The 26,335-nt window shown below is 34.3% G+C and overlaps 1 protein-coding gene across 3 annotated transcripts in view; it reads right to left on the bottom strand.

Moving 5' to 3' along the window:
* stg1 (stargazin-like protein) overlaps positions 1–26,335 on the bottom strand; it is a 105,742-nt gene that overhangs the window by 32,739 nt on the left and 46,668 nt on the right. Inside the window, exon 1 of one of the 3 annotated variants that reach the window (XM_065349970.1) lies at positions 20,731–20,846. The exons of the other annotated variants lie outside the window; for them this stretch is intronic. The gene's annotated coding sequence lies outside the window, so the exon portion shown is untranslated. Of the gene's footprint in view, positions 1–20,730; positions 20,847–26,335 lie in introns of those variants that run through there. 3 annotated transcript variants of the gene reach the window in all.

The following is a 26,335-nucleotide window of genomic DNA, read 5'->3' as shown; positions in this document are numbered from 1 at the left end:
ATGCATAAGTAGGTTAGGTACTAAAGATGTCGATGGACCACTTAAATTAAAAAATTAAAACAATTGAAAGGAGGAGTTGCAATAAGGCCATTTTTTGGGACCAGCTAGTTATCGACTCAACCACTTTTAAAATACTCTAATAAATGTCCCAAATACGAATCCATGGCTGGTTAACCCAAAATGACAATTTTTTGGGCTCCAGGGGTTCCCAAAGTTGCGAATAAAAAAATAATTTTAGGAACCACCGAGTATGTATTATTTTAAAAACTTTTTTAGCGTAAAATATCTGCTTGAACCCGATAAATGTTATGCGAGGAGATTTTTCTATTTTCGACCCTGGGGTGCAGAAAGGGGGGTTCAATTTTTTGAAAATTTGGAACCACCATTTTGGACCTACCCCTTCGAACCCCGCTAAAAAGCTTTTTACAGTTTATTGGTATCTGAAAGACCTTCATCCTACCAAATTTTGAGCTCAATAAAAATTTTCGCTGGTACCTACTCAAAAATTCAATTTTTCATAATTTCGATATTTTGAGAACACCTGGAAAACTAGAAACCTGGGATTTGCGCCAAACGTAACGTTTTGAGGTGATGTATATTCGATTATTTAGATGAAAAAGTTGAATTAAGCTCGCTGTATATTCGTAATTTTGGAACTTTTTTTTAGGGCACCCCCCTTTAGGCACCTCTAAAAAAGGCGTTTATGCATATTTTTTCAAATAAATCGCAAATTCTGGCATTTTTACTTCGTTGAAATCATGAAAACGTTATTTTAACGTCTTTTCGAAGAGTTAAATCTGAGATGAATTTGATCCAAAATAGCTCAATTTTGAAAGTTACTGGGAAAATCATATGAAAAATCATCGAGCACTTGCTATAGTGTGTTTCGAATGTAAATTCTTCAATTTATTTGAAAAAATGAAACGATTTTTACAACGCACCGTTGATTAATTCAACGAAAATGTCCAGTTAGGTACCTCACTTCATCATGGGTAATTTATGTAGAATTTGACATTCGAATGTAGTTAAGGTACACATTAGTTTTAAAACTAGCAGCCATAACGATGATACGAGCACAATAGGCAGCTAGACGTAGGTACCTAGATAGGTAGTAATTTTTCATCAATTTCTAGAATAATTCCCTTTAAAATTTCACCACATAACCCTAATATTTGAACTCATTAAAATTAAATTACGTAACACTTGATTCTAACGTCATTAAATCAATATTAGATTACATAGATATCAAGTTTACAAACACAGCGCAATCAAAATTGAAACTAGATTTACATATTACTAGCGAAACGATAGGGGGGTAAAATCCACGTATGTGAAAAAAAAATGACCATAACTTTTGTACATCGAATGATAGGTTTCTGTAGGCAGTTTATAGAGATGAATACAAATATACCATTAGTTTTCAAATCATATTCAACTCTTTGGAGAATTTCAGACAAAACGATTGATTTGCTTATTTGTAAAACATAATTTTGAGAGGTTTCACAACCTATACAGTTCGAGTAATGTACATCGTAAAGTGAAAATATTTACCAAGGCACAAATACATTCATATGTGAGTCTTATTGTATATCAATCGTTGAGTTTGAGATCTGAGATCTTGTTCAGACATTTATTTATGTACTTACCTACTTAATTATTTCACGAGTCATCATTATACTGAATGCTAATTTAATCTCAAGAATAAACCTAATAGAGTAAAAACAAAACGATCAAGTACAAAAGACTATTCGATGTTTCGAAAAATTCCACAAAGGAATGTCAGTTTTGCAAAATAATGAAAGGAAAACAATTCTTGCTCAACTGGGTTGGCAATGGTGCTCATTGCAAAACAATTCAAAGCGATACGCTCGACCACAGCTTCCATAATTCAACTCGCATCGACCAAATACAAAGCTGTAATATCATTTTCATAATGGTAAATGCCTTGTACGAGTACGTTGTACTAACTTGCATTTATATTAAAATCGCATCGAAAATAATGACTTTTTTATAACGCTCGTGTTTGTGTCTCGATGCCGATGCAAACCTACATAAAAGCAAAGAGACAGTTTACCAACCAATGGTACCTAGTTTAATTTTCGATGTAAAATTTCACAATGAATAGACCATGTACTACAAGTAGGTTCAGTACTTATGTGGTGAATTCCAACGTTCTACTTTTTAGTCGAATAAGCATCTATCTAAAAATCCCCCGTTGATTTCTGAATTTTATTCTCAAAACGATCGTTCTATGTATCTATTCCGTAGGTAGGTACGTACTACGTACATGTATTGTGATCGATTTGTATTTTGTATTGAACGAGTGTTTTATTTCAGGCAAAAATACTATGAGGAACCGCACAACGCACGATGAGAGTTTGATTTCATCAAACGAATTACAATTCGGATATAAATTTCGCGATGGAATGGAAAGGAATTAATTAATTCGTCAAAATGTGAAAACTGTTCATACATGAAATAGTATACGCGATGGGTATAGGAATGTACTTATTCTCATCGCGCGGCAGGCCTGATCGCGAAACTAAAACAAGAATAACGTCAGAAATGAAATACCGTTCATTGGTAAACAATATAATGGGGTTTTGTTTTCATCAATACATTAAAAAGGGGGCAAAATCACAAGGCGTAAAGGTGAAACTTTTAATGCCGCCGAAAAGTTAAGCCTGAGTAATTCCAACTTTGATACTCAAACTTCAACACTCAAATTGCTATTATTCGATACGACGACGACGACTGTACTTTTAAATAATAAATGCGGTTCGCGTGTTAAAACAATTATGATTTATCATTACAAAATTACTGTTAGGACTTTTAATTCATTTACCATACAGAAATGCCAACTTGTTTGTCGAAAGCTATAAAATCTTTACGATCGGCACAGACCTACGTATAAAAGATGTCGATAAAAAAGTACATATACTATGATAGACGCGTATTCTTTAGTAATGGCCGTGCAATAAAAATGGCAAATCACCTATTTTTATGTCCGTCAGGGTGCCAATCGTTTCTTATCAATTAGTTGCAGCGTAGGTACAATTCAATAAATCGTCATGTTTCTTGCGGAAGCTACCTAAAATGTACCAAAATATAAGTAGGTATGTATACCTACCTATTACCTAATAAACGTTCCGTTTGATCAACTGACGAATCTCAACAGTAGGTACCTATCTTCTGACAGGATAATGTAAGATTGGTACCTACCTAGTACTAAACAAGTGAGGTTCACAAGACGTGGCAAGAGGGTTTCCCGGATTGTATGATTTAGATTCGCGTATGATATTGTTGAATATCAAATCATAAACTCAACTGTTGAGATACCTACGCTGAAAATCAAGAGTAAAATTGATCGAAAAAAATCGTCAAATCAACGAAAAATAATTTGTAGAAGAAAAAAGGTACCTACTAATCATTATATCCAAATTAAACTGGAATTGCATACTGCATTTATATAGATAACATTAAAATCTTTTTGAATTCAATGTTCATTTAAGTTACATAAATGGGTGATTTCTTTGAAAAATCTCAACATAAACGTTTTTCCTTTTTCTCAAAAAAAAAAAAAAAAAAAATTGGAAAAAAATGTTACTTGTTACTATTTTTTATATTATTTAGTAACTAATCAAATTTAATAAAAATTAAAAGCATTTTAGATTTTTATGAAAATGTAGACTAAAAATTAAACCGCAAATTGGCCGGAATGGAACAAAAAGATGAATACTAATCATTGATTGGTCTCGGTATAGGTTTTATCAAAATGCTATCCGCTGATTGGGTGTCGTAAGGAAAACTAAAATTTCACACTTAGTTTGCCGTACATAAATAAGTATATGTGAGTGTTGATCACAAAAAAAAGAAGAAAGAAGTCACCGGCTCTCGATTTTTTTCAGATCTCTTTTCTACCCCACCCTCATCGTATCTACTCTCTACTTCCCCACTTAATTTTTTTTTTCAATTTTTGTTTTTAAGCTACCAACACGGTTGTTCAGCACCACCTTTTTTTTCTCGAAAATTAGCGGTATGATTCGATAAAAAGGTGCAAGAGGACGTTTGAAGACTGCAAGAAAATTTTTGGATCCCTGACTCGAACTACAACTTTTCTTCCTGCAGTGTTTCAAATTTTAAAATTTACATTGAAATAAAAAAAAAGTTTGCAAAATGAAAAAAAAATTCCTTGATCATATTTATTCAGACGGATCCCCCCCCACCCTCCCCCTCACAAAATGTAGGCAAATTTCGACTAATTCTGCAGAAACTTTTTCATTTTGAGTTGAAAGTTTCTCAGAAAAGTTTTTTTTAGCTCCATAGATACTTTTGGAGTGGAGAAATGGGCCCTCAAAATAGGAGAATTTTCGAAAAAATCGTGAATCTGTTTTGAGAAAAACATCTCAGTCTCAAATAAAAGTATTTAAAATTTTGCGTCGATTTCTGCTATTTCCGTTAAAATCCAAGACCGTCTTTAGGGTTCTAAATAGCAATTGAAAATTTACAAATCGCTTATTTTTAGGCAAATTCGTGTTTTGAAAATTTTTTCTTGGCAAATTGTATTTCGCACTAATCATGCCAAAATATTTAATGATATAATTCCTGAAACCAAGGAAATATTTTGGAATGTGGTGGTGCCAATTTTTTTGATCATTTTTGCCAATTCAAGAAAATCGAAAAATTTCATAAGTTTATGGCAATTTTTTCCAATAGTGACGTCATGACTGGGGGGGGGGAAGAAGGTAAGTCGGCTGAGTCATCCCCCCATACGATAATTTAGAGTTTTTTCAGTTCTCCAAGTTGAAGACTCAAACTGACTCGACAAATCTCAGTCGTCTATGTCCATAAGTCGAACTATAATTTTCTCTTTAAAGTAGGTAGGATTATTTTATTTATAGTTCGACATTTTTAAATAGGAAAAACAATTAAAATAATTCTTCAAAGTTTCATGTTCTAAGATATGCTGAAAAAATGCAATCAAAAAGTTGTTTTGATATTGAAAACGGGCAATTTTTCAAAAAATTTTGCTTTGTTTTTTCAGTGATTTTTTCTAGGAAAAAAGTTTTAATTTTTTCTTGCAAATAACTAATACACGCAAATAACCCACTTATTCAAAATTTTCCAAGCTAATTTGGAAGTGTTCTGTTGTCAACAAAATTTTACTGAAAATTTCTGAAATTTATCACGTCAAATCGTCTCAAATTTGTAATGAATCGTTGAGATTGGGTCTGAATACTGAGCAAATGTGTTGCTAAACAGATTGATGGGGTTTCAATACAAATTGTCGAACACGTTTTCTTTAACAATTTTTGATTTTTACCCCTTTTTTTGATGAGATGATGAATAAAATGAATCTCTAGGATTTTTTTTCTTTCAAAAAATAGATCATTTTCAAAAAACGAATAAGAAAAAAATAAAACAAAAAGTCACCAAAAATTATTAATTTTTCAAAATTTTAAGGTGATTGATGAAGAAGTTCGATCTTTTTAAAAAATGATTCAGAAAAATTGTCGAGATTCAAGAATCTATCATGTTTTGAATGGGGGTCAATGACACATTTTTTTTCATGACTAATCGAGTCAAAGAGCGTCATTCTACATCATTTTTCTGGGATTACCATACAGAAAAAAATAATCAGAACATTATTCTAGTTCATGTTCATTGGAACGTCAACGAATCCACAACCCCAGAACAGGCTATAGGCATTTTCGAAGCCTGTTGGCAGCCTCCCCTCCCCTCCCTCCTTCACCGGCCAGTAAATTCCAACTTACCCTGGTCCGCAAGAGTTCATCAAAAGATTTCATTGTAATATCTTCATTTGAAGTAGCATACGACCGACATCGTCGTCGTGATAAGCTTAAATATACACGAGGCTAATTAATAAAGATACATAATAATTTTAGGCTGCGAAACGTCCTGCGTTCATTTATGATTAGGGTAAAAACTATGTTAACTTTTATAACACGTCAAAATTGAGCTATCCTTAATGCTACGTACAACATGCTAAAAGTTTAACAAGCAGAACAACATTCGCCTTGAGGTGTTAAAAGTTGCCAACTTGGTACAGGCGGACTTGCGAATGCGATTGCTGTACAAGTTAATGTTTAATTGATTAAATTACGCCTCCAGTATTAGCATGCTAAACTCTTGAAAAGCACCAAATCCTAGATGCCTGCTTGCTTTAAATATTATACGGAAATTTTCGACTCTCGGAAAAAAAAATCCGTTGCTGATATTTATTACGTATAAAAGTATATGGATATCTTCTATAGGCATACAATATATGGATAGAGGCTGATAATATATGTATAGGGTGTTTTTCACGAATCGATACACTCGTGTATAGGTCGAATGGTCGGAAATGCAGAGAAAAAGCCACGTTATAATATCATTCTCGCGACCAGAGATTGTTTTTTTCCCACCAACAATCAAATAAATGATGTCATAATTTCGTGAAAAAATCTAAACTTGACTAATTACATCGGTAAAATAAAAAAAAAAGCCAAGGGGAAGTTACACTGTACAATGTATACACAGGAAATGGTAGAATGTTGAATTAAAAAATAAAAAGAAATGGATGTAATCCGCATAAGTACTTTTATAAACGAACCCTTTCACGTGATATTTTATTGTACTAGAGATGGTCATTACGAATCCGCGCGTAGATTAAAATTTGTCGTCGGGTTTTTTCGGTATTTTTTTTTTTTGATACTTTTATGGTACGAATTTGTAGGCTGTTTTTTCCTGGTTGTCTGATTCGGTGCGTAAATTTCGATCACGTTGGAATAATTAAAAGATTCCCCAAAGGTTGCGGAAAAATGCTCGATGAAAGTGAGTGTAATACGGTTTGATTTATTTGCTGTTTAAATCTCACGCAGCTGCGAATACCTACGCCAATTAATCACATATACTTGGAGCAATGATCGCAAAATGGTTTGTACTTAATTTCGACCCATATATACGTAAATGAAAGATACACGAAAGTAGGTACTTGGAACGAAGATGGGTATACCTACGTAAGAATGACGTTGAAAAACATATATAAATATCGTTATAAGGTATACATTTAGGTTTATTTCGCCGATTGACATTTCAAACGAACCGCGTTACGATTCTTTTTACATCTTTTTTCATCAATCATAACACCGAAGAAGGTTTTTATCCTTTGAAATTTATACTTTTACCAACGTTTACACGCGTCGAGTCGAGTTGCTTTTTTTTTAAACGTGGAAGAGATACACTATTGCGTATGTTAATAAAATTAATACCAGGCACTTGTACGGGGAGAAATGTTTCGTTGGTTTTATTCACCTTGGTCTATTTATATAAGAATTTTGTTTCAAAGAAATACCTACCTAAACAGTAGGCTGATATATTCGTTGCCCGTATATTTTGAAATACGAGCGGTATTTTTTATTTTATTTTATATGCCTACGAATTCGTCGTTTCATTTTTATTACACAATTTAATAATAAACATGTTCTACCTTCCTACGTAGATAGGTAGGTAGAGGTACCCAAGAAAGCAAATACTTACTCGTATAGTTACATGATAAACTACACAAGAAGAATTTCCTCACCGGAGTGTTTCGAAAAATTGAAGAAAAAAAATCATAATTTATTTTTTCTCTTTTTTTGATATAATAGACCAGGTTATTGGTAGAGAGGCACGAGTCAGATATTGGGTAGGTAATTTTAATACAAAAATATAGGTACGTTTTCGATTCTCTCGAATCGGAATTACTCGTACATTTTGAAAAAGAAACCCGTAGTAACCGAATTTAATCCAGCCAAAATAACGTCGTACAATTTAATCCTTTTAAAACTCTCAGATAAAATGACAACAAAACCGAGTATCTTAAAAATACCACATACTATACAAAAGATTAAGTTACAAGCACGTTTATCAAAGCGGATAAGCTTTTAAGCGTTTAAACAAAAATACCACGTCGGAGACTCTCTCGTGTAGCACATCAGATGTACCTAACATACGTAAAATTTGCTCAATTACTCGAGCTGCAGTTGTCGGTGTTAAGTGTCGAAATGGTATAAAGTAGACTATAACACGATATGATACTGTGTAGATGTTTTTTTTTTAATGTGAAAAATACCCAAATCGCAATTTTGAGTTTTGTTTGATGTTTTTTCCAAGTAGGGTTTTTGTTTTGTTGGGGGGGGGGGGGTGTCTAAATGTGGTGATTTTTATGGCAGAAGTTTAAATCGAGTCATTTATTTAATTTTTGATGTTTGTCAAACGACCACAGTTCATCAGATTTGGTTACGTACAAAACTTTTCTGTTTAAAGGGGTATCAATTTTAAATTGGTGGAGTGGATCGTTCAATCCCCCCCCCATATTTTCAAATATGCTCACTCGATACAAAAGTTGATTTTTTGTGGTCCTAAAAATGCATTCACAATTTTTGTGAGAATTTCTTAATTTCTCTCCAGTTGAAATTAAAATTTCTAATCACTAAGAGATTTAGAAATTGAAAGAAAATGATAGCAATTAATTTTAGTCAATATTTTTAGAAATCTGAGACCATAAAGTGTGATTTTTTATCCTTTTCACTTTGTCTGCAGGTGCTTAAAACATAACCATTTAAAGTGACATAAAAAATTGAGTTATGAAAAACCATCAGAAGCAAATGAAGTGTTTAACACTATATTCCTCTATCAGGAGCATCTTTCGTTACAGCTTCCACTTTTCAGGGGTTTTTGGAACCTTTGCGATTTTCATCGAGGTGGAATTTCAAAATTTTTCAAAATAATACATTTAGGACAAAATTTTAGAACCATTTAAAGACAAATTTTACCAGAATCGTTTTCAAAAATTTAAATAGGTAGGTGTATTATATACCTACTTGAAATTTTCACAATTCATCCTTTTTACTAGGACAATCTTCATTCGTATTCAAAAGAAAAAATTGAAATTAATCCAACTTTCAAGGCTCTCTTTGAATTAGGTAACTTATCTAATAAAAAAGCAAAATGAAAATGAGGGTCGTCGAGAGTCAACGACGCAGGCCCTGGGAAAATATCATGTTTGGTCCCATTTCTAAAGCAGAAGCTATACTGAGGTTTTTGAGAGAGGGGGTCGTGGTGTCGACTGATGTGAGAGAAGAAATCAATTTTGCCAATTGATGTAATATTCAAATTTTTATTTTCTTTTTTGGATTTTTGATGTGAAATTTCTGAAACGAGAAACAAATTGGCGCGAGCGAATCGAAGCGAGAGCTTCTGAAAATTTTCATTTTAAGATGTCTAAAAAGGAGTTTTTTTAATGCGAAGAGTTTATTTTTAGATTTTTGAAATTTCAGAATTTAATGATGTTTTCTTTTAGGAAAATTTCGAAAAAGAAGAGAACAGTCTCAAGCGATGCGAGGGCGAAAGCTTCTGAAAATTTGTATTTCGAAAAGCATAAAAATGATGTTTTTATTAATGTGAGGATGAGGGGATATTTCTTGGCCTGCAGAATTTTAGAATTTGAATGATATTTTATTGAAAGAAGTTGATTTTGAAAAACAAAACGAAACAGGCCCAAATGAAGACGAAAGCTTCTGAAAATTAAAAATTTTGGGAAGCATAAAAACGATGTTTTTTGTGAGAAGTTTATTTTTTGGGTTTAAAGTTTTGAGATGGGATCTCTTGATGGAGGGGGAGCACCCCCACCCCCAATTTTGGGCAAAACTTTCGAAAGAAAATCTGGGGCATGTGATACATTAAATTGTATGTTTTTGGTGACGCTGAACACGAATAGGACGTCAGATTTTTGATTAGACCCGTCCACGGCCCCCAGCACCTCCCCAAAGAGGGTAACCCCCCAAAAAAATGGTTACATTTGTGTGACACATGAAATAGTATGTTTTCGATATCGCTGAACACGAATATAGCCATAGTTTTCAAATCGACCTCATCCATGGCCCCCAGATCCTCCCCCAATAGGTAAGAGTCCAAAAAAAATTGTTGAGGACCGTGGATGGAGTCCTATCAAAAATCTGACGTCATATTTGTGTTCAACGTCACCAAAAACATACAATTTGATGTATCACATGCCCCACATTTTCTTTCGAAAGTTTTGCTCAAAATTGGGGGTGGGAGTGCTCCCCCTCCATCAGGAGATCCCATCTCGAAACTTGAATATTTCAAAAAAGTATCAAAAGGTACTTCTATGAAAATTATTTCAAAATTTTAAATAGTAGTTCCCACTTGAAGCGCCATCTTGAAATTTGAACTTTCAATTTGAAAGTTCAACTTTCAACTTTTGAAAATTTCAAAATGCTTAAAAAGTTTTTAATGCAATGCCCTTCGAACTGTGAAATCAGTTTTGATCAAAGTATCATAGTTTTGAAGGAATGGGCTGCTGTAGTTGAGTATCTCGAGACAATGTGAAAATAATGGGAGCCCTCCCACTCGCCCCCTGAGGGGGCTAGGACCAAACTAATTGCGGGGTTTTTACTTATTAGATGGGTGTATATTGTAGAAAAAATTTGAGCGAAATCGGAAGACATGACTTTCAAAATCGCCTTTTTTTAGTTGAGTTGACATGGAATGACCCTAATGCTAATTGGGCTCTAAGGTGAGCTACATTCCATTTTTTTTTGTTGGAAAATTGGAGGGAGGATTTTTAAAAAAGTTGTGGGGGAGCTCAAAAGACCGTGAGAAACATTTTGAGTTTCCGACTTTTACCATCACTTTTCCACTGATGTTTTATTTTATTTACATAGGTAGGTAACATAGGTACCTATGTACATTAAAAATCAAAAAGATGAATTTTTTTGAAAAATAATTTTTCAGGCGATGATTGATCATATTATATCCACTTGGATGTGAGACCGTTTTTGATTTTTTTTTCACCTTTTCAGGGGGTTTGCATGACTTATTCGTACAAAAGTAATACGATTTTGAACCTATTCCAAATTTGTACCGTTGCCTAAAAAATTGAAAAAATTTCGATAACGGTTTTCTTACTTCCAAAAGGATATAATGTGACCGATATATTGCACAACAACGACATAAAGGTGCTTGACATTTGACAACAGTGCACGTCATTGAAATTAAAGTAAGTACCTACTTATAGCTCTGTATGTTTAACAAACCGTATTTTGAATTATTTGTGATCTCTGAAATCCCTTTTCCCTTTGACTCCGGCCTTACTTTCCGCGAAAACTTGATTATAATAAAATCTGAAATATGGTGGACATTTGCTAGAGACGCCCAGTTAAACCTACAAGAACTAGAATCGATTAGATTTATCTATCTGCGTATTTATTTTCGCCAGAAGATAAAATTAGAGGCTGCTTCAAGTTGAAAAATATCCTCTACAAAGTATAGTCTTTGTCTAAATAACCAACATAGATATGTAGTAAGTGAACAAATCCATATACAAAGTTTCGACAAATTTGCTGTCTATATACATTATATACAAAGAACCAAACTGATTATTTATATAAGAATAGCCTTATGTCAAAGACAAATCTGTTTCTCTTCCTTATTTCTTCATCCCTACATCGATAAAATTACCAGATTCTAGAAAACTGCCGTATCTCCTCGGTTAAAAATATTATTACCAGCGTTTATAATTTTTCGAGGCTTATTTTCGTGGAATTTCTTATACGAAAATATCATCATCGAGCGCAAAAAAAAATACTCGTTTACGTATGAGCCTACCGTATTCGAGCTTGATTGCTGTCATTGCTTGTTGACTTGTAGCACAACACTCTTTTCCTGTTCCCGGTACCTATTTCTCTTCTCTCCGCTTTTAAGCTTTTTCCTTCCTTTTGTTTTTCTTTTCCTACTACGATATATTTTTTATCTTGAGGTTTTTGACGTATATGAAAGAATATTTACCGTATGAAAAAATAATAAGTATCTAATCCATTTTTCAAAATGACGTATTTTTTAACTCTCTTATACACGTATAAAAACAATACTCGTTTCGATGTGCTTACATACTGAGTATAACGTCTTAAATTTGGTGGGTTTATTGTTTGATGATAGTCCATTATTGATTTGATTTTTTAAATTACCTATACGTAAACGTATACCATACTTATCTTTTAGCACTGGTGCGTGTCGCTTGTGTTTTCTTTCATTTTTCATGTGTGAATTTTATATTTTGAGTGGAACAGATTTAAAAGATGGAAGAATTAAAGAGATGTGTGATGATGAATTATGAATTAAAATGGTTGAAATTTTCCACTTCAGGTATAGATGTGGACCCAGAATCGTTTTCTAGGAGGTGATTAATGAAGAAAAATTTTCAAAACACAAAGTAATTTTATCCAAAAATAAAGGATTTGAAAATTTTTAACCACTCAGTATAGAACCCTAAAAGTGATCTTGGATGTTGATGCCAATGACCTAAGCTGACCCAGAATCTGAAATACTATCTTTTGAAACTGAACCATTTTTCCTCAAACAGGTTGGGTAGGGGCTAGAGCAAAAAAAACACTATTTTTTCAAAAATTCTCTTTTTTTGAGCACTTATTTTATCCATCTAGGGACACTTCCAGGGTTAAAAAAATTTCTGAGAGACTTTAAACTCAAAGTAGTTACCCCAACTTTTGAGGCTAACCAATTTTTTGGAATAATTTTTGAAATTGATTTTTTTTTTAACTACCAAAAAGAAATGAAAATCTTCGTGGCAGCATCAATCCTAAATTAAACGTAAATTTTTAGTTATTTTAAGCTCCACAGCCCTTACCTATAACATTTAATGATCGTACCACATTCGAACTGAAAATAAACCCTTTCACACGTGGCGAATATGTGGTCAAAACGTCACGAAATTTTTGACATCATTATCTGGGTAGTTTAATTTCAATGAACTCGCACAACACAGCGGCCGCTTCGATATACCGACGAATTAAATACTCAGCAAGTCCACAGGCTGCGGTGCCGTGGTCGAGAATATTGGTAAGGTAAATATTATTTTAGCTGTTTAGCTACTGCAGTCGCACTCGCATTATCATCTACTAATAAATTTGTTACCGTTCGAGCGAGTTATTTTCAAGATATTAATATCGTTTCGACTCATCCACAATCCACATTAAAATGCCGAACTGCAGAAAAACTATATTCTCGACGTTTGAGTTTTGCTCGGCAAAAGCCCAACGAGGCAAATACCAACATCGGAAATGAAATAAACTAGAATTATTGGACGTGACAACGAAATAGGTACATTCCATTATATAGGTTTACCATAGATAGGTATAAGGTAGGCTACAACATAACGAACATCTCGAATACTAATCGAGCTCCAGACTCGTTAATATTTATACAAAATTGCCAAGTTTTATCCAAATACCCTACTATAGGACACCAAATCCTACGCGTACCACTTTTTTTTATCAAAATATTTCCAATTGAGAAATTTCAGTACGTGTACCCTGCACTGGACTGGTGGTTCTCTGTTTGGTGTGAATTTTCCCAAGTATATTGTGCGTTTCGAAGAAACGACGAAAGGGTCCATGGAAGGAAGGGAAAAAACGTTTTTTCGGACGGCACGACGAAAAATTGACCGTTGTAAATCACCGTTTTGTTGACTTTTATCTGCGTTATATAGCATCTCGGTTAGTGTAATTTTTTTATCGGTCCGGATTTACTCCGAGTTGAAATTCGTTGCTGCAAAAAAAAAAAGAACTCTTCTTTATACCTACGTATTATAGTAGAAAGCTGGTAATATACAGGCGCGGAAACACTCATAACAGTATTGTGATTTCACTATACCACAATACACAACGATGGAGCAAGAGCTTGCGGGTGAAGACAAACGGGGAGATGGGGATGAGTTTTTCATTCAATAATGATAAAATGTACTGTAATCATGGAAACTCGTCTAGCGGCGATATTCTGTGCTCTAGAACTGTATTCGTATATGAAATACCAAGTTTATATATTTGAATGTGTTTTGTAATGTGTATCACATACGCGGAAGAAATGAAAATGATGAAAAAAATTCGCCACACGAGATGAAGTCCTGTCCAGTTATACGTACGTATAGGATACATCGATGAAAGAATATTGAAAACGCGAAATTAAAACTTATACGGATATTGTACCCTGTGTTCTCACCCCTCCCTCCACCAATTACATTCTTCGTAATACAAATAATGCATAAGCTGGTTGAATAACCTCATTCCAAGCGTCGAGCGCGAGAGATTATTTTTTGAAAAATTACGTACTGAACGATGATAACAAGTTTTACATTTTACATGTAATTTGGGTATTTCGGGAAGGGACAGGGGAAGAAGGAGGTCATTTCATAACAATTTTCCACTATTCGACCTCAGGGTTTTCAATGTTACATGGATTGAATTTCTCATACACGTTTTTGTCGTCTCGAAAATTATAAAAACAACTTTTATTCCCTCCTCGCACTTATTAAGATTGTAGAGACCCTTTGATTGGAAGAAAAAAAGACCATTGAACTCTTTAATTTTGGCAAGGCTATCTAAGAAAAAAAATGAAATTGTTACCTTTCACTGTCCTTTTTACCGTGTTCGAATGATTTTTCGACTGAAAATGTCATATTGTGATGCATCGTACCTTTTTTGTTATTTATTTTAAACTGTTGAGTTAAAAATCAAGCTAATTTTTAGCGTGCATAGCACACTATTAGTCCTGGTCTGAGAGAGATAATTTTTTTATACTCGAATATTCTCTTAAATTATCGAATTATTGTTTGTTATGAAAATTAGACAGAATGTGAGAATCGCTCATCAGCACAAAAAAAATCAAAATTCGAAAAAATCTTATTTTCAATTCCAAACATAAAAAAAGTTGAAATTTATTCAGTTGTGTTATTTTGACTTCTTTCTAACGTATATCATGAAAAAGTTGATAAAAATTACACTCATAGCAAAAAAATTGAAATTCGTTTATTTTTAGTCAAATTTTTGTAAAAAATGATGGCTATTGCGGTAGGCCCAACTTTGAATAAAAATATCGGGGGTCAAAAATTTTAATAGTTCTAGACGTTTTGAGCTCAAAGCCTCAAACTAGACGATTCCAGGCGTGTCAGTTTTTATACATAAATCATTTATTTATATACCTACATTACAACATTTACATAAGTGTTTATTCTTTCAAGATAAGTTCAAAAAGGTGATGATATACAAAGTACACACTAAATTACATTTTCTGACTAAAAAAAGTATCAATGACTCTCAATGTTTTCAGTTCACATGTTGTACTGTAAACGCGCGATGCGTAGCAAAAAAAATGAGCACACTCTTACATGGGCCACCCGGTAGATATAAGTTTCAGCACTTCACATTTTATGACCGGGAACCTCTTCCAATTGATCAAATAAAGTCAAACTTGGGAAATGGGGTTCTTTTTGGACCTAGAGCTGACCCCAGCAGTGGGAAGGGTCAAAGTTGAAAATGACAGAAAGGTAATTTTTTTAGAGAGGCATAATATGGTCCCAAATAGACAAAGAGAGTACAAAATCATATCATTGGTCAGCATTTCTACTGTGATCAACATATCCCAATTTCAGCTTCCTAGGTCATCCCCACCCCATTTAAGGTGGAAAAAACCACATTTTACCCCGATTTTTGAGGAGGTCCAAATTTTCAGAATACAATGGGAGGGTGCCCCGTGAGTACTTATTGCAGGTTTCAACCTTCCAACCCTATTTTACCTCTCTCCATGGGTCAAACAAGTAGATTATTGGTCTATTTTTTGTGTTTTTTGACGTTTAGGAAAGCCTACAGCCCCTTCAAATTGACCTAGAGGGTCCAAATTTTCACAGTACAATGGGAGGATGTACCCAAAGTACCTTTTGCATGTTTCAACCTTCCAACCCCATTTGACCCTTCATCAGGGTCAAAAAAGTGAAGTTTTGGGCTATTTTCCATGTTTTTTGACTTTTGATCGACATTTAGGAAAGCCCACAGCCTCTCCAAATTCACCTGGAGGGTCCAAATTTTCACAGTACAATGGGAGGCTGTACCCGAAGTGCCTTTTGCAGGTTTCAACCTTCCAACCCTATTTGAGCCATCTCCAGGGTCGAAAAGTAGATTTTTGGACTAGTTTATGTTTTTCGATGCTTAGGAAAGCCTACAGCCCCTCCAAATTGACTTAGAGGGTTCAAATTTTCACAGTACAATGGGAGGATGTACTGAAAGTGCTTTTTGCCGGTTTCAACCTTCCAACCATATTTGACCCGTTTCATGGTCAAAAAAGCTTTGCTACCATATTTTTCGAAGGGGGAAGAAGAGAGTTGGGTGAAGCCCGAGGGGTGTGGCGAAGCACAGGAGCAAAACGAGGGTGCGAGTAGTTCAAGGAAAGCGCAGAACATGAAAAAAATATTCGTCGTCGTCGTTTCCTTATACGCGGTAGGCCTGTTGGCCTGTCTGCTGCGGTGTGGAACCTGTTGAGGATGAGCCTGAGGTATCCGTGAGTTTTCTCCTTGGTCTCCCTCTGCTTCTCTTCCCCGTTGGTGTATATTGAAGGACCTGTTTCGGTGATCTTGTTTCCTCCATCCTTTTGACATGATTTCTCCAATCTTTCCTATACTGTTTTATCTTCTTCATGACTGGCTTCACTCCGAGATCTGCTGTTATTTTCTCAGATGGGACTCTGTCTCTGAGAGTCACCCCTGCCGTTCTCCTCATGAACTTCATCTCTGCTGCCGTTATTCTTCTTTTATCAGATTTCTTCAGTGCCCATACCTCGCTTCCATAAGTCATTGCTAGGGTATAGTACACCTTCAATCTTGTTTCTTTTCGCACCTTACTGCTTCTCAGGGTCCTATTTATCAGTCCTGTGACTCTCAGGAACTTTGCAATCTTTCCACCAACATCTACTTCTCCCTGGTATGATATCGTGTTTCCCAGGTATTTGAAAATATTGACTTGTTCAATGATTTTTCCATTTATTACAATCTTGCTTCTTACTGGCTCCTTTCCTTTGAAGGCCATTGTTTTTGTTTTCTCTGATGATATTCTCATATCATACGTTTATGATGTCTTTGTTAAATTGTACATTGATCTCTGTAGGTCATCTTCTGTTTAGGCTAGTACTGCTTGATCATCTGCGAATAATACTGTTGATATTTCTTGCCTTCTGTCTGTCTTGATTCCTTTTGGCTTCATTTTCTGTCATTCTTTTACCATGTGATCCATATACATGTTGAATAAAACACAAGACAGTGGACATCCCTGGCGAACTCCTCTGTTTATTTCTGCTTGTTCTGAGAGTTTATTTCCAATTCGTACTCTTATTCTGGTGTTCATATATATGCTGTTTATCACCTTTCGCATTTTATATGTTATCTCTTCATCTTTTAGGACTTCGAACAGTTTTTTTCTATTAACCCTATCATATGCTTTTTCCAGGTCTATAAAGCACATGTGTGTTTCTAGGTTGTATTCGATCCTTTTTTCCATCAGTAGTTTTACTGTATAACTTGCGTCAGTGCATGATCTTCCTTTTCTAAATCCGTTTTGACTTTCTGACAGCTTTTCTTCTGCGTGCTCTGCCAGTCGTTTTGCCAGTATTTTCACATATATCTTGTAGCAGGTGTTGAGTAGACTTATTCCTCGGTAGTTTTTCAGGTTTGACATATCGCCTTTCTTGAACAGTGGTATTACAATTGCTGTTTTGAAATCTTCAGGTACCTTTTCTTCTTGGTACATCCTTCTTTTAAATTCACCACTTGCATATTTGTACAATTCTGTTGGTATGCCATCTTCTCCTGGAGCTTTTGCATTTTTTGCCATTTTCAAAGCTTCTTGTAGCTCTTTAAAAGAAATTCTGTTCTCTGGTTCTCCAATTTCATCTTCTATCTTTGTAGCTTGTGCATTTTCATCACTCCAGAGTTCTTCAAAATATTCCTTTGCATCATTGATTTTAATCTTTGGCAAACCCACTCTTTCGTTAAAATTTGAGTCAATTCTCCTTATGATCTTGTACACCTTTGGCCGTAACTTGTATGTGTCATGCTCCAGGAATGTGATGAAATTTTCCCAGCTCTCTCTCTGTAATTTCCTGGACTTTCTCTTGACTTTTGCCGACTGTTTTCGATATTCTTCACCATTAACCTCGCTTTTTGTGCTCATGAATTTTCTAAATGCCTGTCTTTTCTTTTGTATGAGTTCTTGGATTTCGTTGTCCCAATTCTTTATACAGGAGATAATTGGGCGAAGCCCAAGAGGGGTGCAGGGAAATGCCCCCTCCCCCCAAGACACAGGCGAAGCACAGGAGCGAAGCAAGGGTGTGAGTAGTTCAAGAGCCCTCAATGTTTCTGGCACAAAAATTTGGCTCTTACGTAGCGGCAGACTGCTACGATTTTTTTTTGAATTTTTTCGAATTTTGAGTGAAAAAGTGAACGTGGCAACAAAATGAATGAAAATGAGAAGTATTGATAACCTGTACCTCCTTTTCATTTTTTTAGTCAAAAAAATTATCGAATCATAAAAAAGTGGAACTTATTACCTATATTTGGGTTTCGTAGTTTATGTATTTTTAAATTTTTAGCTGGAAGGAGTCGATGCGATGTCAAATTATCCAAAAATTACCGAAATACTGGTATTCAAAATTTTCCCAGTATTTACCCCCCCCCCCCCTCCCACTTCAATAGTATCAAGATCCTGATATTCCAAAATGTGATTAAAGCCCATTCTTCAATTTTTTTAACCTACGAAATTCTTGAAATTGAAGAATTTTGCTATTAGGAGCGACCTATAAAATTCAAATTTTCAAAATAAAAGCCACCTGAGCCACATTCATCTTTAGCTTCATGAACTCCAGGCAAAAGTTCGTGGATTATTCAGTTGATAAAATTCACTGCTAGTGACATTAAAAAAATTAATTCTCCTATTCCCCTTCCGCTATTTTGTGTTTAAAAAATCTAGAAAATGGGAAGAATTGGTCAAGAAAATTGTGAAAAGCTAGGGAAAATCATTTCGCTGAAAACAATCAATTTTTGGGAAAATTTTCAGTCTATTTCAAAAGGATTAAGTATTCCTATAGTCCAGTTATTCAAAAGCACATACTTAAAATCTCGCTTGGCTAAAGGCAAGTAATTCGTATGTAGGTAGTAGGTACTTACTGTTAATTTAGTATTCGAAATGCAACATTGATGTTGAGAAACTTCATTCGTAATTATTCACCTTTGAAGATTTAAGTCCTCGTCAAAGATTATACAAGTGCATGGAATAATTTTTGAACTACGCAACTAAAACTTTGAACTTTTGACGAGTAGGTAAACTCGTTTGGTAAATACGACGAATGATTTTCCACGCCAACACCAAAATTTTGAACGCTCGTCATTTTCCATTTTGCACTTTCGCTTTTGATTTTTCGTTTTCTTTTTCGAAATTATGCAGTTTTATTGTTCTTTTCCTTTTTGTATCCTTTCTTAAAATTTTTCGAATACCAAGGTCTTATTTATTTAACATCTCTAAAATTTTAACTTTACGAAAAATTCATTATCGTTCAACCACTAACCACGGTCGCCAATTTACAACGAAGAACGCTCAACCTAATAAACATCTCGTGTTTATCTAGTAAACTTGACACTTGACCATAGGCTCAAGTTCAAAAGGCTCTTAGGCTCGGTAGCTCGCTCGCAACTCATCGAGTAAATAATAATATTAAAAACACACAAACAACAAGATACAACGTACGAAAGAAATTCTTCGATGTTTCATTCGGTTCGAAAGTCTTTGAACTTTTTCATCTCTCTTGGTGGCTTATAAAGCCTAAAAGCATTTTATGAAAAGCATTCCCAGTGGCTCGGTGGTAAAAAATTCACAAAATTTTTCATATGTGAAGAATTTTCCATACTTTGAAAATTCTCTTACGATTACCGAAATGTAAAAGGGTAAAAAATCTCGACTTTGCGGTTGACTGAATTGTTTAACAAAATACCAGCAGAATAAGATTACGAGATGGGCGGGTAAAAAATGCTGCTTTTTGGCGAAATATTAATTCAAATTTGTTAGCGTGATTTATCTGTCGTTGATTCCGTTACATCGCGTTTATATGCTTTATTTGATGATGGTGTTTTCTCGTTCACAACTTCTTAGCTCGATTTATGTATTCATTGCTTAATCTTTTAAATAAATGTATTTCGTTCTATTTTACACTTAGACTAAAGCTTCTCGAGACGATTGCGAGCAAGCTTCTCGCCTCGGCAACGTTTAAAAATACCTACCTCCATTGTCATCGAATCATTCGTTATTTCGTTAGCTAAGAAAACACATCGGTACGAGATAAAATTTAATAATAAATCCACGCAACAAGCTATGATTAATTTAAACTTATTATCGGATTAAAAAGCTTCTCTCTTTAGTCGACTCTTCCTCTATAAATTACATGTGTAGAATTTCTTCACGTAGGGTAGGTATAGGTATATGATATTCGTATAAAAATACTATACATAGGTAAACTTCATCAACGCAAAGATTTCTACCTTTATTCAACTACATACCTATATAACATTATACTGGAAAATACCAAAGACACGGCATCATCCGAGGTATGGAAGGGTGAAGGAGTAAAAGGAGAGAAAACAGAGCGGAGAATGTTTCGAAATAAAGCAACTCAAGTAAACATGCTTAAATAAACTGCAAACATTTTTAATAAAATTAATTCTCAAAGATTACGCGCACAAAAGAAAATCAACAAAGTTTACCCCTTTTCACTTTCGAGTTTCGTGACGACAAACGCAAAAATACAAAGCATACACATTTATAATACTTCGAATATACTCACTCGTCGTATTTTACGAGCTCTTTTCCGCTCAACACCAACGGTGAAAAAATCTCACCAACGTATACCACGGGTCAAATAAGTGTAACAAGGGTGCGTATTTTTTTTCTCGTTGTTTTAATTCGCTAAGGGTGGCCTTTTTCACATAAATACTATCTAATTGTTTTGCGGCTTCGTTATACAAGATTCTATAATAACGGGGCCAGTTGCGAAGCTTAAATATCTCCCAAGAAGCCATATCAATTAATTTTCAATTGGAAATTTTTTAATGAAAATTACGAAAATATATTACCCTTTTTGGGTTCTGTTCGCGATAGTTTCAAACTTGGGGTATGCTTTAACCCCGGTAGTAATTTTCCTCTCGAAATAACCCTTCAAAATTGCAAATGCTAAAAAAACAAACAGAAAGACTGCCGAAAGTTTTTTTTCACGCCATAAAAAATTACTAGTTTTAAAAAGTCATTAATCGAGGGTAATGTTATGATTCATTGATGAACACTGTAGGGTGGATCGTTTTTTTTTTAGGTCTCTTTGAAACTTGATAATAGCTATTATAGCTCGGTAGGTAGTGTTTAGATTTTAAAGAGGTGGGAAAAACACACCTATCTGACACTATATCAGCATGACACTTTTATTGTGGCAATCTGAGCCAAAATCAGTGTTGGCGGAAGGAAGTAGGAGAAGCTAAGTTCTTAAAGTTGGAAATGTTCATTTGTTGTTTTTCTTTTAAAAATTGGGTTAGTTGTCTCTCCTCAGACTGTAAAATTTCAATTTAGTCATCTTCTCTTGTGCCTTAAATGAACCAGTTCCAAAGAAGAAATCTTACTTTACAGAAAAATTTCCAGTTGTGGTGAAAAAAAACAAACGAGTTCCTAAAAATTTTCTCTCAAGTGAAATTCTAGGAGACAAATTTAATTTTTTGAATGAATCGATACGAGCTAAAAGGGGTCAAGTGCCAAAATTCAATTTTTCAGGAGTAGAGAAAAACTAATTTATTCGAAAACTGAAAAATTGTCAGAAACGTCACTTAGGCCCTTGGTAGACGTTCATTTTAGAAAATTTTTATGATTGGTCCAATTGAAAAATATAAACGTGTCCAGGATATATGGCTCATCAAAGTTGATGGACTTATAACCCCCTTTTACTCTAAACGTTTCAAAATAAAGACGTGATTATGGCTGATGATGGAAAATGACTTGGTGCCTCGTGAAGGTAGGTCACTGGAGTCTCATATTCACTTGGAACCTTTTAGAAATACTGGGATGCACGGCATTCATAAGCAGATGAAAAAAAGGATGCATTTTTTGGGGGAAAATGCACATTTTGGAAATGAAAAATTATTTCAAGGATAAAAAATCAACATTTTTCAATCTTTGGATTATTTTGATAGAAAAGTACAAAATTTCAAAAAAAAATTTCAAAAAGTCATTATTTAAAAAAAATTGAAAACTTTTTTGTCAAAAATACAACTTTAATCGAAAAATGGGTGCCAAATTTGGAATCTGCGACATCGAAAACCTAACAATTGATATGTCACACGTCAAAATTGGTACGTTTGGACTTAACATCTTTTAGGTCCTATAACAGAGAAAATGTTGCAAAACACATGTGCTCCCAGTACTGGACTTGAATTCTGATTATGTCAGTAGATCCGCAATATTTCACTGCATCATTTTCTGAATAAAACCGAAAATCGACAAAATGGCACTTAACCCCTTTTACAAATAGTTCTTATCAATTCAAATATTACTGTTACAATATTCGAATTTACCTCATGAAAAATGTCAAAGTTCGATGTAATCGAGTAAAAAGCTGAAGTTGTTTGCTTTTCATTCCGTTTTTGAATTTATAAATCCTCTGCTGACAATACTAAATCGTTGAATCTGCATAATCTCCAGTTCTTACTGAACAAATTTTTCATCATTGTTAAAATATGAATCTTAACACGACAGAAAAATTATTTTGAAAAAATTGTGTGCAGGTCAATGACCTCTAAATTACTTGAAGTTTTTTTCAACATAAAACTGGATATTGTAGCAAAAAAATTAGGTATCTATCAAAAGAACCTCACAAGCTGTGCAATAAACGATTTGACTCATTTTTTTATTCAAAAGTAAGAAAAGGCCCGTAGGGTAGTTTACCACAAAATTTATAGCTGCTCAATTGTAAAACTACAGCCCCCAAAAAGTTCTAAAAATTTTAATTTTTGGCCAATTCATCCAAAAAAAAAAAAAAAGACATATAGGTATACTTAGATATGTATTTTTTGGACCCGAAAAAATTGCCCAAAAATGGTCGAAAAATGAGATTGGCCTGCTTAAAACTCTGGGAATTGTCTGAAATTCGACTTGTGACTAAAAAGATGATTCCTAAAGTTGTAGCAGCCTAATCACATTTTTCGACCATTTTTGGGTAATTTTTTGAAAATTTTGGGTCTTAAAAATACTCTTTCGGATGTGCGGACTCGAAATCGCGTCCAAATTCCAGGAAACTAGACTTGTGACTAGAAAAAACGATTTCCAACGTTTTGGCTGCCCAATCGCATTTTTCGGTCATTTTTGGGCAATTTTTTGAAAATTTTGGGCTCAAGAAATACTTGATGGGCTGCATAACTTTTTAACGCTTGATGTATTGTAGGAATTATTACTGTTTTACTGTTTTAGGCACATTTTTTTATCGGCAGAATTGGCTAAAAATCAAAATTTCGGGATCGTTGGACCCCTGTGGGATCCATAGTTTTGTGATTAGACAGCTACAAAGGGGTACTATTTTAAAAAATATCGGGTCAAATCGATTACTACATACTAATCGGATAGGTAACCGTAGAGGATATGGTTGGAGGGGGGACATAGAAGTGTCTCATTGAGAATGAAAACCCCTGCTATGCTCAGAATGTATTTTGAAAATCACTTTGGCTGTAAAAAAAAAGATAAAAATGGCTGTCTTCAGTGTAATTTTTTTACTCTGCAGACGATGTCGTTCAATTTTTTTCACTTATCACGAAAAGTTGAACCTTCATCTTGAAAGTTCAATTTAGAGCTAGGTATTCAAACTTCAACGAAAGCATGTAAATAGCGGGGGTCACCCCCTTCTCCTCTACAAAATGGTGGTATTTCACAATTGAGCAAAATCGAAAAGCTAGATTTCATTTTCTGAACGAGTTCATGTGAATGAGGAATAAACCAGATATTCGTATTTACGGCGAACCGAGTATGCAATTATATTAACACATCAACGAACAATAAACACATGTTTGAATTTGAAGGCATTTTTACACGATCAATAATGAAATTTGAAATACAATGGGCGGGTCATTAATAATTGTATTAGGTAGGTATAATTATATACATATTTTTTGCATTTTTTATCACTCCAACATTATCATAGGGAATTCACACAAAAATGTGAGTGAAATCTAAAGCCTAAATTTATTTTTCGGTTTGGGTCGGAAAATGAAATAGAATAATATAGCTAAAGGCCTCAAATCAAACGTTTGAGAGTATTCAAAGTAGTATTTTTACTGACTTCTCAGCGAAACCTCTACATATTATTTTTAGGTTTATAGGTTTATGTGCCAAACTTTGTAGACGAGGATGAGGTCGAATTCAACCTGAATTATTGATTTTATTTTCAAAATAATTTTTATCAAAATTGTTTTGATTTTTCTCGAGGTATAAATTTTTGAAAATTTTTCAATCATCAGATAAAATTGACCGAAGAGTCGTTTTCTCACGCAGTCTGCATTAGAGTTTTTTTACCCTCAGCACGAAAACAAATTTTTGGGGACTTTTTTTTTGTTAGAGTGAAAGTTTGTCAAACAGCTCTTTTCAGTCTCCTTCACTCCTTTTCTCTTCCAATTCTAATCTTCTTCAAAAATTATGACTCTTTTTAATTAGTTTTATTCATCATTTTTTTTTTCTATGGGTCTTTTTACGCACACAAGTTACGTGTACTAATAATTTTTCTGACCATTTTTTCGAGGTTTTAATTTTAAAACTCCCAGACTCATGTCAGATGTTTGAGTACCTACCTAAATATTTATTTACCTAGGTTGAAACATCAATTCCTTCAACAAATACCTACACAGAATTATCTACTATTTGGATCATTTTTTTCACGTTGAAAAAATATATATTTTAGAAAAAAAGTACCGCAGTGTTTTCCACATCATGTAATATAAGGTAGTGTAATAATTCGTAAAACAGGAAAAACAGGGAGGCTTCCTTCGGTTACAATTAATTTAAAAGATAGTAACTAAAGTCTATCACTGGGATGAAACTTTTGGACCATAAAAAAAATAAAAAATAAACGTTGTTCATTAAATTGCAACAATAACTCAGAACAAACAAATCTCGAGTGAAGTGACATTCTTTTTTATTATTTTTTCTTCCTCGCTCGATGCAAAATGAAACATTTTGAACAATAAAAAGATTAATTGGCGAATACAGAGGGTAAAACGACGACGAGAAGGGTGTTCTTTATATTACAGCGAAACGTTATTCACGAATGAACGAATTTAAAAAAGTATACTAGCAAAACAAAAATTGACTAAACTGTTTGTCAGTAAGTGTCGGCATTGTGTACGATATTGATGTATTGTCGAGATGAAGATTTTACTCGTGCAAAAACTTCTATTTTGTATCTCGGCGTAAATTCCATTTTCAATTGAAATTTCGGCGAATTTTTCAGGCGCGAAAAGTTTCTCGCCTATACGAGTACAATCTAAAGATCTTACTTTTTTCTTCTGGCGGGGACGAAATTCTCATAATTTTCGTTCATTAGTATTCCCGTTACGTGAAAAACGTCGACCAGTAAAACGCGCTTTTTTTCTTTTCGAGAACCCCATACACACGCTGACAATAAAAAAAGAAGAAAGAGAAAAAAAATACCAACTTGTAATATCCCGGAAAGCAGCCCTTTTAGAAGAAAAACTTGCGAGAAACGATAAATTGCGGGCCAACCTTCGTCTCAATAAACTTTGTCGGATTTTTCTTTATATAAATTTCCTTGAACTTCATCGGTTATGGCCGCGTGGTATCCGCCGCCAAAAAGCAAGAACCAACGACCTGCTACTCTTCGTCTTCCATTAATTAATTATTTCTTGGGCGAGCTTTTTGAAAAATTCGCGCGTATCGAAGCAGCACCCGGCCACGCGTCGTCCACCTTTTGAGGTTTTTATGTGTAGTTGGCCGATTTATTATATTTTGTTCGAGGCCAAAACTGCATGATTAATGATTGCAGCGGCTATTTTCTTGGCTTTCGCGCCGCCTAACTACTCGACGAGTGGTTCATTTATCAAAAATCTTCTTTAGTATTGAAACTTCGAACCGAACCATTCAGATATAATCTTCCAGAGAAGGTATTAAACAGTTAATAATGCCTCCATGTTTGCGCTTCTGTTTGTAAAAACTCCAGCCTTTCGTTCTCCGATTGTAATTAACCGACGATATTTAACCGCCGCGAATAATTGACTCGGCATTAATCCTTTCTTTTTCTAGCTGCTCACTGCTCAGTGATCTTCTTATGCGAGAAACGTATCTGCGCGAAACCTTCTCACATAAATACTTTACTCATTTCACCCACCAACGAACCTGCTGCGTGAGAAATA

This window comes from Planococcus citri, chromosome 2 (assembly GCF_950023065.1).
Source record: "Planococcus citri chromosome 2, ihPlaCitr1.1, whole genome shotgun sequence".
Lineage (NCBI taxonomy): Eukaryota > Metazoa > Arthropoda > Insecta > Hemiptera > Pseudococcidae > Planococcus > Planococcus citri.
Note: the sequence above shows the minus strand (reverse complement) of the source record. Positions and strands in the feature narration are given on the sequence as shown.